The sequence below is a fragment of the Schistocerca serialis genome, chromosome 7 (assembly GCF_023864345.2).
Source record: "Schistocerca serialis cubense isolate TAMUIC-IGC-003099 chromosome 7, iqSchSeri2.2, whole genome shotgun sequence".
Classification (NCBI taxonomy): Eukaryota; Metazoa; Arthropoda; class Insecta; order Orthoptera; family Acrididae; genus Schistocerca; species Schistocerca serialis.
This window is the reverse complement of record NC_064644.1, coordinates 79,246,238-79,262,023: the sequence shown is the minus strand read 5'-3', so window position 1 is coordinate 79,262,023 and position 15,786 is coordinate 79,246,238. Positions and strand designations below refer to the sequence as shown.

At 43.7% G+C, this 15,786-nt stretch overlaps 1 non-coding gene across 1 annotated transcript; it reads right to left on the bottom strand.

Annotated features, from left to right (window-relative positions):
• Positions 1-15,328: 15,328 nt before the first annotated feature.
• Trnas-cga (transfer RNA serine (anticodon CGA)) lies at positions 15,329-15,402 on the bottom strand. The gene has a single exon. It is a non-coding gene; the product is annotated as a tRNA-Ser (tRNA).
• Between the last annotated feature and the right edge of the window lie 384 nt (positions 15,403-15,786).

Sequence of the window (15,786 nt, the reverse complement as noted above, 5' to 3'; positions counted from 1 at the left end):
TAAAGCATAAGCAGTAGGTGCCTCTGGAAGAAGATTCTTGACCACAGTGTGTTAAACCAAAAGCGCTTGAGGACTTCAGATGTCTTCCTGATTATTCTCGATGTTGGGTCGCGTGGGAGTTCCGGTAATTATCTCCCTCCTGTAGATCGCAGATCTACGTATCGTAGCCCGCGTATCCCATAATTACGGCTGCATTGCCCTTGTCAGCAGGACGGACCACAATAATTTCAACATTGCGTAGCGCTCGGAGGCCATTGCACTTGGCTCTGGTCGTGGTGGGTACTGGTAACTTCGCTTTCGTGGGAATAAGGCTCGTTTCATGGCGTATTTCATCCGCTGTGTCATTTGGGAGTTTGCGGACTTATTGGTCGACGCCACTTATTATTTCACAAACTGGAATGTCCCGCGGTTAAGGGGCGTAATTATGTCCTTGCTGAAACGCCGGCGTTGCTTCCGTATCTATATCACTCGCCGACAGTGCATTATGAAAACTTATAGTCCGCACCGTGTTCTATCAATCACTTGACGCGGCTGGAAACAGTAGAAATTTTATTCATTGTTACCGCCGCAAGACTGCGTTCTTACATGCCTCTAGTGCTTTTCGCAATATGTGTAAATGACTTAGTGTATGGCGTCCGAAGTTGCATATTGCTGTTCGTGTACGATACTATTGCATACACAGAAGTAGCCTACCTAGAAAATTGGAGCGAAATACACTCCTGGAAATTGAAATAAGAACACTGTGAATTCATTGTCCCAGGAAGGGGAAACTTTATTGACACATTCCTGGGGTCAGATACATCACACTGACAGAACCACAGGCACATAGACACAGGCAACAGAGCATGCACAATGTCGGCACTAGTACAGTGTATATCCACCTTTCGCAGCAATGCAGGCTGCTATTCTCCCATGGAGACGATCGTAGAGATGCTGGATGTAGTCCTGTGGAACGGCTTGCCATGCCATTTCCACCTGGCGCCTCAGTTGGACCAGCGTTCGTGCTGGACGTGCAGACCGCGTGAGACGATGCTTCATCCAGTCCCAAACATGCTCAATGGGGGACAGATCCGGAGATCTTGCTGGCCAGGGTAGTTGACTTACACCTTCTAGAGCACGTTGGGTGGCACGGGATACATGCGGACGTGCATTGTCCTGTTGGAACAGCAAGTTCCCTTGCCGGTCTAGGAATGGTAGAACGATGGGTTCGATGACGGTTTGGATGTACCGTGCACTATTCAGTGTCCCCTCGACGATCACCAGTGGTGTACGGCCAGCGTAGGAGATCGCTCCCCACACCATGATGCCGGGTGTTGGCCCTGTGTGCCTCGGTCGTATGCAGTCCTGATTGTGGCGCTCACCTGCACGGCGCCAAACACGCATACGACCATCATTGGCACCAAGGCAGAAGCGACTCTCATCGCTGAAGACGACACGTCTCCATTCGTCCCTCCATTCACGCCTGTCGCGACACCACTGGAGGCGGGCTGCACGATGTTGGGGCGTGAGCGGAAGACGGCCTAACGGTGTGCGGGACCGCAGCCCAGCTTCATGGAGACGGTTGCGAATGGTCCTCGCCGATACCCCAGGAGCAACAGTGTCCCTAATTTGCTGGGAAGTGGCGGTGCGGTCCCCTACGGCACTGCGTAGGATCCTACGGTCTTGGCGTGCATCCGTGCGTCGCTGCGGTCCGGTCCCAGGTCGGCGGGCACGTGCACCTTCCGCCGACTACTGGCGACAACGTCGATGTACTGTGGAGACCTCACGCCCCACGAGTTGAGCAATTCGGCGGTACGTCCACCCGGCCTCCCGCATGCCCACTATACGCCCTCGCTCAAAGTCCGTCAACTGCACATACGGTTCACGTCCACGCTGTCGCGGCATGCTACCAGTGTTAAAGACTGCGATGGAGCTCCGTATGTCACGGGAAACTGGCTGACACTGACGGCGGCGGTGCACAAATGCTGCGCAGCTAGCGCCATTCGACGGCCAACACCGCGGTTCCTGGTGTGTCCGCTGTGCCGTGCGTGTGATCATTGCTTGTACAGCCCTCTCGCAGTGTCCGGAGCAAGTATGGTGGGTCTGACACACCGGTGTCAATGTGTTCTTTTTTCCATTTCCAGGAGTGTATATGGAGACCTGCATAGGATTGTCATTTGGCGCAGGATTGTCAACTGAACCTCAACCAATGCATTCTCATTGATCAAAGTCATTTTCTTGTCCTACTAATGGCACACCTTTACAATGTACCTTATTTTCAACAGGTGACAAAAGACACCTGTTTTCGTGGGAAAATCAGAAGCACTTAATCCAAACTAGGTGGCTCTGACCGCCAAAACCTGAGGACAGATCAGGGAAAGACCAGCTCATCATCTCTGGGCCGTAACATGTCTCGAAAAGCCAAAAAGAAGACCGCATGGTGTGCAGGTATACATATAAAACGGCTCGATCATATAAAATAAAAATACGCAAGGCAAATTTAAGATCTGGTTCTCGGGGAAGCATTCTGAAAAAGTCCAGTGAACATTATAGGAAGTCGAATACAGGATGTTAGTACAGTCAATTCTGGAGTACTGATTCGTTGTGCTGAGTCTTTAGCAAGCAGCCATGACAATATCCAACGCGCAGCTAGGAAAATAACGGACGAGTGCAATGCATCGTAAAGCGTAACAGGAACGCTTGGGGAACTTAAATGGCAGTCACTGAAGTAAAGACGAAGCAATTCTAACGAAACCATGTTGGGTAAATTTAATAAAACAGTATTCGAAAAAATCAGTCCCGACCATTTTGCTGGCAGCATCATATATCTCGCATAAGAATCGTGAGAATAAGAGAAGAGAGATTAGGGCTCGTACAGAGGCAACTAGACAGTGATTTTTCTTTCATTCAACTCGCGAATGGAATTTGAGAGAAAACGGGTAACATATAAATTCGGCTTTACGTTGCCATAAAAGAATGTAAAGACTCGACAGGGTGGTCACAAACAGCCTGCACAGTTTGAAAGGGTGTTGCAGGGAGATTGTGCTGAGAAATAATTGTTAAGAAAAGAATTTGATACGTTTTCCCGTTTTCGAGTTATTTAGCATTGAAGTTACGCAATAATGCCGTTGTGCATACATTCGAGCACTTGCACACACTAAAATAGACATTTGTGGATATGTGAGTTATGACTTGTTCAGATGCTCATTACCAGTTAAAATGACAGCTTCTCTGAAGTGATAAACTTGATCTAGGTGAGCGAAAGCTACGTTTGTATGAATGCTTGGCGTCTGTGCTTTCGGGCAACTGCAGAAGAGCAGACACCACACATTGACATAACTGATACGCCTAGCTGTTTCTAACCATTCAGTGCTGCTGCTCTGTCTGGTTTCTGTACAGTTGTGATCCCAGTTTCATCCATATTCCACATATCTTGAGCTTGCAACTTCAGTCGATCCCAAATCTTTTTGGGCAAACTGAAGGAATTGTTCACATTTACTACATTAAAATTGGTGTCCTGGCTAGGCTTGTGGCTTCAGGTGTTCAGATGGATAAACTCTGATGCCTCTCCACAAAATACGCGTACCAGTCAGGTCCCGCCATTTTCTTTTCCTCCCAAGAAAGTGGTACGTTGACTTCATTTTTGGTGCCGTATTGAAAAGCAAATTTTCTAACCTTCTTCGGACTTAAGCCGAAATAAATGTCTGAGGCTTTCTTAAGTTATTCACTTAACAGATACTCCTGTCCAAGAGGGAAAAGCTGTAACACAAAATACGACGTATATCATCAGTTGCCGGACCTGATATTATGACAAGCATGTGCAGCAGCTAGATATATGGCCCTGGGGTTCAATAGGCCCACAGGGAAAAGCTTACATAACCATTTCCTTTAAAGTTATGTCACTTGTCTAATACATACCTTCCTAGCAGTTTTATATCCACTTAGAACATCAGGGACTTTATCAGTGGAAGCATCACATTCTCTCGCTTTTTGGCAATATCAAGCTAAGCTCCGTACAGTGAAGTTGAATCCTTCTGCTGTGGAGGCTAGGTTTCTTTTGTCGATAATGTGAGCACGTGTGGCATTCTTTAGGTTTTGAGCAGTATGCTTTGCTCGTTCCGTCTTTCTCTCGTATTTCCTCACGACAAACTTTCAGCAAAATGTATCAGAAAGTAGTTGAAAAACATCAGCAAACACATATATGAAAAAAATGTGTGTGAGGGGTAAGCTGGCATATACCACGTGATCTATGCCAACATGCCCTTGAGCCAAGATGCCAAGTTGCTCCAACACCACATTTTAGACGAGATGGATGCCTCACTGCTACACAGAACGTCTTACGAATCAGTTTAGCACTTGAATACAATTGTATTATCTCCTCTGCCCATCACCAGCTGATTAAAATTCCCAGACATATTCTAGAGCTTTCGGGAATAACAAAACTTAGAGAGAGAAAAGAAAAAATACTCACCCTTCTGAAAAACAAGAAGCATGAAGTCCTTCCTCTCTGGGAGTTCCCATCAGGCTGAAACTACGTCGTTTTAGAGTTTGACTGTTGCCTTCCTGGCGTTCAGCCCCCACAACGGTAGGGAAGAGAAGCAGTGTGCCAGCTTACCCCATATGCCAACTAGCCCCGTTCTCCCCAGCTTAATTTATCATGAAGAACGATGTTTTCGTTTCAAATTTGGCTTTCAAAAAATAACCTAAAAGCTAATAAAAGTTGCTTATTGGTGTCACATATTAAGTATTTTTACATAATACTGAGGCTACAGACGAGTTTTCATCTTTCTGAGTCTAATATTTAGCCCTTTCAATTTTTCGAAAAAACGCCGATTTTGTCCAAATTATTGCTCTGATCAAGTTGAAACTTGAAAATTTTTGTGACACGAATCTGCATGTTCTGAACAGTTTTTAGATTTGTGGTCTTACTGTTCAGTGCCACTTATTTTTTCTTAAGTTCGTTTATTTTGCCTACCATATTCATTTGATGATTCTGAGGCCACACAATGTTTACATTAATGTACTGGAGCAAACACTGTTGAAGTATGGAAAAGTTATGTCAATTTTCAATTTCTTTGTTAGATTATGGTGCAATCCTTTATATCAAAACTAGACATTATTGTCTTAACGGGATTTCCGCGATCGTTCTTCAAATAAAAATATGGCATTTTAGTCTTTGATCGCTATTTTTTATTTTCAATGACCGGTTTCAGGCTAGTTCTGTACTGACAAGTTACTCTGTAACTGCAATATATGATCTGAAGATGGGCGGCTAGCCTGAAACCGGTCATTGAAAATAAAAAATAGCGATCAGAGACTGAAATGCCATGTTTTTATTTAATCCTTTGTATGTTTATCACTGGTGCGTTATGACGTCATGGCATTGGTAGTAGTGAACTGGCGTAAGCCCCGGCACACTCGGTCGCCTCTGAACCGCCTATACGGATACAGGGATTGTTTAGCCTCAATATATGGTTCTCCTTGTAGGTATTTGGAGTCGCCTGCTGCATTTTTCTGTCTCCATGAGAAAACGAATCTTAGGAATTACCATGTAGATTTTGATGCGGTTTTCACTAATAGACTGATTGACAAATACGGTTTGTATCGAAGGGGATACTCAGCGATATGACAGGAACGATAATTCGAAGCAAGAAGTCTGGTAAACTTGGGCTCTAAAAAGCATACCTTAAGAGCTACGAGTACTTGTTCGTCAGAAGAGATGTGTTCCACAGTAGCAAAGATGAAAAAATGCTCATAGCTGTTAAGATAGTATATTTTTAGAACTCACTGACTGTTAAAACTGTTAGCATATTTTAGAACTCATACGAGACAATTTTTTCTCGTTTTGGTCGATACTATAACCTCTCAAAATATGGAAAGCAAAGAGGTCGCCGTAGAGAGATTGAAGAGATGCTGTTAGATCTTAAAGTATGCATTTTAGAGTCCTTTAGCAGACATTTTTGTCTCCGAATGATCTTTCCGGTCACAAAACCGCGAATATTGGGCATTCCTTCTGGGATACTCTGAGTAAAACTTACAACCGCTACTCCAGTCGAGTCGTCTGACCATAGATAGGCCTACCTGTGCGAAGATAGCATGGGCTGATAGTGTCATGTAACTAGAAGAATCTCCACTGGTAACGGACCTACGTGTACGTAAGGTTAAACTGTGATTTCAACATTATGCATGTAAGAGTAAGGGGTCGTAGTGACTGATATACGGTAATAACTTCCAAAAGTGTCGTGGAACTTGAACCATTACCATTTAGGAGTTTCGCAGACGTCAGTAGTACACACTCGTAATATTGACTTTAATCACCTTTCGTATTGGTTAAGGTCACACGGTCATTACTAGCAACAAATGTGATCAACTAATCTCCGCTCCGATGCTAAATGGACAGTCCGACTGCAGAAGAATTAATGATATTCTGACATGTCGTTTTATGCAACCCACAATGTTGTATCTGGCCTTCGAAAGCCATGTGCGAGTTTTTACTATTCTCTCGCTCAGTGCGTGAGGACAATTAGTCCTACAGAAAAACTGAATCAGGACCATTTTTGTAGAAACTTTAATGTAGTTAAATTTTGTACTGGTATACGCTTACACTAGAGGCTGTACTTTTCGAGTTATTCAAGAAAGACAAACAAAAGTGACCTCCAAACGCACTTCTGTGCCCACACTCAGCCCCCACCGGTTATGATTTGTAGTACGTTGTTCATGGCACTCCCTCCTACCACTGTACAAAAGTCTGTGACTGCACGAATTATTTCCCACATTCGACCTCTTTTATTGATCGTTCACTGGCCTTATTATGCCACAGGAATGTTCTAGCTGTTACAAATTTTAAAATTGGTGTTTCTATAAATCTTGCCAGACAGTCTTGTGAATTCTAACAGCGTAAAGTAAATAATTATATCTGAGCCGTAGCGCGGCTGGCGCCAGTGTTCTCGCACTTAGAATGGCATCGCTGCCATCGATTATAGGGTCACCATTTTCGCCTTCCGCGATTGAGGCCGGTGGTCGGGTGGTTAACGGGGAGAGAAAAGAGACAGGGGAGTGGATATTTGCAGGGTCGGAGGTGGTTTGTTGACGTTTACCGCGAGGCCTGTCGTACGACGCCTGTACGCTATGGCAGGATCAGCGAGAGATCCCGGCAGTGACTTGATGGGACCTCGGGTTTGGTATCGCGTTGGTGCACTGTTGTGTTTTGAGGCTTCCCTGCTGCGAGAACATGTGTAGGTTTTTGTTACTGGCCATTGAAGATGAGATGTGTCTATGGTGTGAAGGAGGAAATGTGTGATGCTCGCCACCGTTGCATGTGAAAACTCTTCGTCTGCCTTGTGTCTGTGCACGAAGTTATGCGAAGTAAATAGCTGATACCACGGCGACGTCTTGCTCTCACGCTTTTCTGAATATATTTCGGAATTACTGAATGGTGAATATATCCCACGTGTAAAGCAAATGAAGCCATTTGCGCCATGCTAAGGTACTGTTTTATTCTGCTTAAATCTGTGTCAGTTATATGTGCACTTGTATGCCCTTCTTTAGTTGCAGAAGTTATAGAAGTGTGTAAACAGAGAGCTATGTGGAAAGGGATGTAAAGCTGAAACCCTTCCAATAAGTGAATACACTCGAACTCTGTGTTACTAAAGGTGCCTTTCCATACCAGCACCTACCTTGGGTAATAAGTGTTATTCGGAGGTTGTCATGGTACTATGAGTAATTATTATACACAAAATTGTTTATTTTGGTTTTACTAAATTGGAGATGTAAGGTCGGTTGCGTGCCGCTGTAAATTACTATTGTCTCCTCTGTGTGGCAGCCTAGCGTTGTCAGTGGCTTCAATCATTATTCCTGTCATATTTCGAGTTTTGTATTCGCGGGTTTGCTTAAGCTGACACTGCTGAGTTGTAAGACCTATAAACAGGCAAGACAAACTGAGTATTCTATGAGCTCAAGACGACATTCTATTACGTGGTACCTTAGTTTGTTATAGGTTAGAAGTATTTTACGTGTTAGTAATGTTCTACTGTTTGCTTTGTCTAAAGAGGAGCTAGTTCTGTCAAGTAGTCGTTTATATTTTATTAGTGTGTTACGCGTTGTGCCTTTTCATGTTAATTGTTTTTAAGAAGCTACAAATGACTCTGTGTATGTTGCAGGTTGCTGAAACTGACGTGTTCACGGGGGTCGCGTCCTGGCGGGATTGATAGTGGCCCTTTTTACTACGGCACATCCGGCTATCTTCCTTCAGTACATTTGTCTCTCTTATATCGTTACTACGTTAGTCGAGTGGAATTAGAGCTTACTGTAATCTCCTTATATGTTGAAGTTAAGTATCTCCCTTGCCAGGGAGCGAACCTTCGCGGATATAGTCGTATTCTCATCTGTAAAGATTGATGGTGTTATTCATTTGTTCTCATCATATGTATGATTATTTATCTTGTTATATTTAAAGTCAGTAAAATGTAAGTGTTAGCGAGGTCCGAATTGAGACGTTGTATTCTCCTCTTGCGGAAACAAATTTAAGTGATTTTATTCTTTTTTAAGTAGCTTTTAGATGCGTACATTTTGCCTCAACGTTTGGTGTTTTTATGGCTTCCACGTTAATTAAAATTACAATAAAGGTAAATTTGGCAACGGAGGGTTTCGTGTATTTATTAGTTGCTAAGTGGATCCTAAGTTAAGTGCAGGAACCCTACCAATATCGTTGCACTTATCAGGACTTCTGACTACGGAAATACTGTGCTTGAAAGCTTAAGTTTGGATCGAGTTTTCACCGTCATTAGTTAAAGCGCGACGTTTACAAAAGTTGTTTTTCTTTCATTACCCTCTCGGGCACATCTAAATCAATAATGTTAAACAAAAGAGCCGACTTTTCTGGTGGCGAAATATACCAGTCAATAGAATCCAAAAAACGTGGAATATCAAGAATAGTTCGATTTCTCAGAAATTTTTGTACTGTGATAGGAGGGAGTGTCACAAATCACACACTAGAAACCCTGACTGTTCAGGGATAAGTGTGGGGTGGAAATGCGTTTGAGGCTCAGTTTCGTACGTTTTTGTAACAACTCAGACAACGTAGCCTCCAGCGAAAACGTATCCCAGTGTGCCATTACACTTCCTACGAAAAGTCCCGTACACTTTTTATGTAGGAGTGATAGTTAGCGCGTAGCGAGCGAGAGAATATGAAAGTCTCGGACATGGTTAAGATCAGCTATAATGTTGCGGGATGCAGAAAAAGACATCCGTGGCGTCATCTGAATCGCCGGAAAAAATTAATGATTGGTCCCTATCAGCGACACCCCGACTCAGATGGTACAGTTGCTGAGCATTGCAAGAAAAACTTGAGTCTCATTTCAAATAGCTTCCCCACTCATACAATTAAGGTTGGTGTTGACATCAGTATACCCTCGGTATTCTGACGAAAATATGCGTTTTTAAAAAAAAGCATAAAACGTCGTTCGAGATCGTACAGAATGCTTTCTCAGAAAATGATTTTGTATAATTAGTTCAGGATTCCACTCGAAGTGTACGGGAAGACTACTGGACCTCTTACCAGCAAACAGTCCTGACCAATTACGGAGCATATGACAGACAAGGGGAAAGGTGGCACAAGGTTGATTTAGCTATACTGAATACCGTAAAGTCCAAGCCCAGCAAAAATTAACGCAAAATACATTTATTAAAGTAAGATGATAAAAATTCACATGATACTTTCCTAAGATACAATTCTCTTCCTTTGGGTCTATGTAAACGTAGACCAGATGAGATTTAAATTCAGACAAATATTATCGATAGCAACTGAGAGGCATATACCAAATAAATTAATAAGAGATGGTACTCATCCCACAAGGTACACAAAACACGTCAGAACACTATTGCAGGGGCAACAGAAAAAGCAATGTCAAGTTTAAAAGACTGCAAATGTCTCAAGATTGATGAAGTTTTACTGAAGCTCCAAATCTAGCACGAACAAGCGTTTAATAGTTTGCACAACGAAATCTGTTCCGAAATCCGGCAGGAAACCAAGGCAGATTCTGATCGCAAGTATAGTGTACCAGTGGCAAGACGCAATCAAAAAATACCTTCCTTGCGCGATAGCAATGGTGGTGCTACTGATGACAGCAGGGTTACTAAACACACTTTTCCGAAATTCCTTCACAAAAGAAGACGAAGTAAGTATTCCGTAATTCGAAACAAGAACAACTGCAAACATAAGTAACTTCGAAGTAGATGTTCTTGGTACAGCGAAGCGACCTGAAACAAGGAAGAGAAGGCCTCAGGTTCAGACTGTATACCAGACAGGTTCCTTTCAGAATATGCTGATACAGCAGCCTCGCCCTTAATAATCATATACAACCGCACCAGTTCGCAAGAAAGCAAATAGCAGCAATCCGCTGAATTACAGACACATATAGCTATTCGGAAAATCACCATCCAAACAATTCCGAAGGTTGCAAGAGCCGACAAGTGCGAGAATTATCGCAAAGTCAGTTTAATGCTCACGCATCCAAGTTTCTGACAAGAATAATATATAAAAGAATGGAAGAGAAAACTGAGGATCTGTTAGGGAAGGTAAAGACACCAGAGAGGCGATTCTGACGTTAAGTTGATAATGGAAGCAAGAAAAAGGAAGAGACGTTCTTAGGATTTGTCCATATGGAAAAAGCGTTCCACAGTGTCAAATAGTGCAAGATTTCGAAATTCTGAGGGAGATAGGGGTAAGCTATAGGGAAAAGCGAGCAATATACAATATGTACAAGAGCCAAAAGGGGAAAATAACAGTGGAAGATGGGAGGTATCCCATAGATGTTCGGGCTCACATGCGGTTCCTCTTCGTCGAAATGTCTTGGGTCAAACTCGTGTAGGGGCTGAACCGCACGTGTTGCATTACACGTCTTAAATTAGACACTTGCGACCCTTTGGTTAAATTGTCTGGCTGATGGCAAGTTTGCGAAATACAAAGTTAATATAACATGCAATAACAGTAATAATAATATCGGGATCTAAATTAACGACCCATTAATGATGTAGGCCACACAGTTGCGATTTCGTTAGAAAATGCTTAATCAGAAAGCAAACTAATAGCGAAAGTGGTCGTATTTGGAGTTGCTGTTACACTCGAGCGCATATCCATTTGACACAGTTCAATCAATCACAATTTCATCGAGAATTCCAAGTCCAATACTCCACCACTACGTGAAAAGCTAGAGTTCACACGAGGCCCCCTGCTATTGACCGCTCAGAGACTAAGTCCCGCGATAGCACACAACGCGAAACTTTCTAAGTCGTTTCAATTTCTAGCTGCCTAAAGACCGACCGTCCGCTTTCGCGTCTCAATCCAAACTGTCTTCCTCTGCCAGTCCCCGGCCGTGTTTCGCGCGCGCCGAATATCCTCGCTCAACTGCCTCGTGCAGTTCCCTTTCTTGAAGCCGTCCATCTGATTGGCTACAGCTTATTCTACATTATTTTACATTTTAACATATTTAAATAATCAAAGCTTGACCACTTTCACGTTCTAAATGAAGTAACATCCGTTACATAATAAACGTTAAATTCTTTTACATAAAACCAATACTATTTCCTTCTTAAGTTTGAATGTCAGGGCCAGTAGCCTTGCAGCAACGTACTTTCTGATAAAAAAATAAAGAATTAAAGCAACTACCATGCACTAAATTTTACAACAAATATTCTCCAGAATGAGATTTTCACTCTGCAGCGGAGTGTGCGCTGATATGAAACTTCCTGGTAGATTAAAACTGTGTGCCGGACCGAGACTCGAACTTAGGACCTTTACCTTTTGCGGGCAAGTGCTCTACCAACTTTCTATTTCTTTTTTTTCTTTTTGCTCTATATTTCTCGTTGAATTTGTTCATGGTGGACGTCCGACGACATTCGTTCAGGTTGTTCGTTGATTTGTTACAAAGGGTAGCTAAACCCTCTGACCGAACACGCTGAGCTACCGTGCCGGCGACCAACTGAGCTACCCAAGAACGACTCACGCCCCGTCCTCACTGTTTTACTTCTGCCGGTACCTCGTCTCCTACCTTCTAAACTCCGCTGCAGAGTGAAAATCTCATTCTGGTAACATCCCCCAGACTACGGCTAAGCCATGTCTTCGCAATATCCTTTCTTTCAGAAGTGCTAGTTCTGCAAGGTTCGCAGGAGAGTTTCTGGGAAGTCTGGAAGGTAGGAGACGAGGTACTGGCAGAAGTAAATCTGTGAGGACAAGGTGTGAGTCGTGCTTGGGTAGCTCAGTTGGCAAAGGTCCCGAGTTCGAGTCTCGGTGCGGCACACAGTTTTAATCTGCCAGGAAGTTTTTACAAATATTCTATTTCCTAATGATTCAATAAGGTGTCTTGCTGTCATCGTCCAATGTGTTTTGTGTTGAGGAAATGATGATCTGATGCTTAACTGAAAATACTGATAATTTAAGCTCATTTTATCTTTTAAACAAATAAAGTTACATATTTGATATTTACAACAGTTATCATTTTAATGATGGACTTGCATATGAAGGATGGTATATTAAAATTACTGTGACTTCATACCCTCAATTACTACAGAATTAACTAGTTTTCATAAATGTTTATCTTTATGGTCGATCTTAATGGCTATGAGCACTATGGGACTTAATATCTGAGGTCACCGAGTCCCTAGACTTAGAACTAACCTAAGGACATCACACACATTCATGCCCGAGGAAGGATTCGAATCTGCGACCGGTTCCGGGCTGAAGCGCCTAGAACCGCTCGGCCACAGCGGCCGGCGGTCGATCTTAGGTCCGTCATATTTAATACTGCTACTTCTCCCTGACCACAAACGGCTTCTACGGGGTTTCCCTATGATGTAGGTTCTCTCATCTGTCTCACTCACACACTACAGCACCTAGGCCTCATTCACAATAGACGCCGGTAACTTCCCGATCTCGTGGCGAATCTGCACTCTTTGTAGCATAGGGTCCTGGACGACAGGGTTTGTTTCACGATTCCTGAAGGCTGACTCTTTCGGCCATATATTTAAATGAGGGCGAAATTCTCATTAATTCACACACCTTCACTTGATAACACGTAGGCGTGTCATGTATGTTATGAAGTAGCACCCAAATTTACAAGACACAAATTCATAATACAGTAACATAAATATCCGTAGCACCAGATCAATAGTGTAATTATTTGTAGTGGTGTTAAGGTAGCATGCTTTAAATTTAAAGAAACTTATGTTTAACATAAATTATAAATTGCGGCATATTAATTAAATGACAAATAAATCTATACATTTATCAAAATCGACTGTCTATCGAAATGACGCAGAAATATCAGCGCCACTTCGCTCACTTCCACAGAACCTTTTCGTCAGAATGAAGTCTCCATCAGCGCTCCACAGATTCGTAGCCGAGTACCCCTCCGAAAGGGAATACGTACACAACGCTTGTTCGTCCATGCGAGAGTATCGGTGTGTGATATGGAATCCTTTACCATATAGGATCTACGGAGTAAGTCAAAATGTCCAATGAGCGGCAGATCTTTATATATTATCGCGAAATAGAGGAGAAAGTGGCACGTATACGTTAAGTGGGTTGCGGTGGCAATCGTTAAAACAAAAGCGCTTTGCGTGGCAGAGAAAACTTTTCACGAAATTTCTATCACCTAGGTTCTCCTCTGAATGTGATAATATTTTACTGTCGCGAGTCTTCATGCGGAGAAATGATCTACATCATAAAACAAGATAAATCAGACATCTTACACAAAAATTTATCTGTTGAATTTTCCCACGTGCTTTTTGAGAGTGGAGCGGTAGAGAAATAGAAAGTGGCTCGATGAAGCCTCTGCCAGGCTCTTAATTGTGAACTGCAGACAAATCATTTACACTACTAGCCATTAAAATTGCTACACCACGAAGGAATGCAGATGATAAATGAGTATTCATTGGACAAATATATTATACTAGAACTGACATGTGAATACATTTTCACGCAATTTGGGTGCATAGATCCTGAGAAATCAGTACCCAGAACAACCACCTCTGGCCATAATAACGGCCTTGATACGCCTGGGCATTGAGTCAAACAGAGCTTGGATGGCGTGCACAGGTACAGCTGCCCATGCAGCCTCAACACGATACCACAGTTCATCAAGATTAGTGACTGGCGTATTGCGACGAGCCAGTTGCTCGGCCACCATTGACCAGACGTTTTCAGTTGGTGAGAGATCTGGAGAATGTGCTGGCCAGGGTACCAGTCGAACATTTTCTGTATCCAGAAAGGCCCGTACAGGACCTGCAACATACGGTCGTGCATTATCCTGTTGAAATGTAGGGTTTCGCAGGGATCTAATGAAGGGTAGAGCCACGGGTCTTAACACATCTGAAATGTTACATCCACTGTTCAAAGTGCCTTCAGTGGGAATAAGAGGTGACCGAGACGTGTAACCCATGGCACCCCATACCATCACGCCAGGTGATACGCCAGTATGACGATGACGAATACACGCTTCCAATGTGCGAACACCGCGATGTCGACAAACACGGATGCGAACATCATGATGCTGTAAACAGAACCTGGATTCATCCGAAAAAATGACGTTTTGCCATTCGTGCACCCAGGTTCGTCGTTGAGTACATCATCGCAGGCGCTCCTGTCTGTGATGCAGCGTCAAGGGTAACTGCAGCCACGGTCTCCGAGCTGATAGTCCATGCTGCTGCAAACGTCGTCGACCTATTCGTGCATATGGTTGTTGCCTTGCAAACGTCCCCATCTGTTAAGTCAGAGATCGAGACGTGGCTGCACGATCCGTTACAGCAATGCGGATAAGATGCCTGTCATCTCGACTGCAAGTGATACGAGGCCGTTGGGATCAAAAATGGAAATATGGTTCAAATGGCTCTGAGCACTATGCGACTTAACATCTGAGGACATCAGTCCCCTAGAACTTAGAACTACTTAAACCTAACTAACCTAAGGACATTACAAACATCCATGCCCGAGGCAGGATTCGAACCTGCGACCGTAGCAGTCGCGCGGTTCCAGACTGAAGCGCCTAGAACAGCTTGGTCTCTCCGGCCGGCCCGTTGGGATCCAGCACGGGGTTCCGTATTACCCTCCTGAACCCACCGATTCCATATTCTGCTAACAATCGCGATGGGCTACAATCCGACCTTTATCAAAGTCGGAAACGTGATGGTACGCTTTTCTCCTCCTTACACGAGGCATTACGTTTCACCAGGCAACGCCAGTTAACTGCAGTTTGTGTATGAGAATTCGGTTGGCAACTTTCCTCATCCCAAATGAGATTTCCACTCTGCAGCGGAGTGTGCGCTGATATGAATCTTCCTGGCAGATTAAAACTGTGTGCTGGACCGAGACTCGAACTCGGGACCTTGCCTTTCGCGGGCAAGTGCTCTACCAACTGAGCTATCCAAGCAGTAGGTGTCGCCACCGGCGCCAACCTTGTGTGCTTGGGTAGGTCAGTTGGTAGAGCACTTGCCCGCGAAAGGCAAGGTCCCGAGTTCGAGTCTCGGTCCGACACACAGTTTTAATCTGCCAGGAAGTTTCAACTTTTCTCATGTCAGCACGTTGTAGGTGTCGCCGCCGGCGCCGACCTTTTGTTAATGCTCTGAAAAGCTAATCATTTGCATATCACAGCATCTTCTTCCTGTGGGTTTAATTTCGCGTCTGTAGCACGTCATCTTCGTGGTGTAGCAATTTTAATGGCGAGTAGTGTAGATGTAGTTGCAGATATTTTACTGACTGGTGAGAGATGAGCGTGTGGGCGGAGGTGCTTTCAAAGGTCACTTTTATGCTTTTTT